The sequence below is a fragment of the Pseudophryne corroboree genome, chromosome 11 (assembly GCF_028390025.1).
Source record: "Pseudophryne corroboree isolate aPseCor3 chromosome 11, aPseCor3.hap2, whole genome shotgun sequence".
Classification (NCBI taxonomy): Eukaryota; Metazoa; Chordata; class Amphibia; order Anura; family Myobatrachidae; genus Pseudophryne; species Pseudophryne corroboree.
In genome coordinates, this window is record NC_086454.1 from 177,142,739 (window position 1) to 177,143,731 (window position 993).

Consider the following 993-nt stretch of genomic DNA (forward strand, 5'->3'; position numbering starts at 1 on the left):
ACGATAGGGCCTTTACAGACTAAGCACTCCTTTTTGCTGGCTGCATCGGCTCCTACTAATCTACTCGGGAGAGATTTATTGTGCAAGATGGGGTGTGTCATATATTGTACTCCTGAGGGTGTCTTCTTAGACATAACCGAGAATCACGTTCAGGAAGTGCAGGATATGTTAGACACCCCACAAAGGTTAATGTCACACTCTGCTGTTATAGACAGGTGTCCATCCAAGGTAGAGGAAATTATCTCCCAGATACCGGAGTCCCTCTGGACCAAAGATGAACAAGACACTGGATTGATGGCAAATGTAGCTCCTGTAGTGGTACAAGTAAAAGATGGTAGGATAGCTCCAAAATTCCCACAGTATCCTCTGAAGCCAGAGGTAGAATTAGGAGTGTACCCAGTCATAGAGCGCTTGCTACAACAGGGCATCCTAGTTAGGACGTCCAGCACTGCCAATAGTCCCATCTTCCCTGTGAAAAAGAGTGGGGGGAGGGGATACAGGCTAGTGCAGGATCTAAGGGGGATAAACAAGATAGTTGAGAGCCAATTCCCCATAGTGCCAAATCCAGCTGTCATCCTCATGCAAATTCCTCCTACTGCAAAGTTTTTCACTGTCATTGACCTCTGTTCTGCTTTCTTTTCGGTCCCTCTGCACCCTGACAGCCAATACTTGTTTGCATTTACATACAGAGGAGTACAGTACACCTGGACTCGCTTACCCCAATGTTTCATTGACAGCCCAAGTATTTTCTCACAGGCTTTGCATGACTGTTTACAATCCTTTCAACCTGAGAGCGGATCAGTATTAATACAGTATGTAGATGACTTACTGCTGTGTTCTGATTCACTCGAATCATCCTTGAACGACACGAAACAGCTTCTGTTTCACCTTTCTAATACGGGACACAAGGTTTCAAAGGATAAGTTACAGTTGTGCCAGACCAAAGTGAAATACTTGGGACATTGCTTAACACAAGCACTGAGACACCTCACC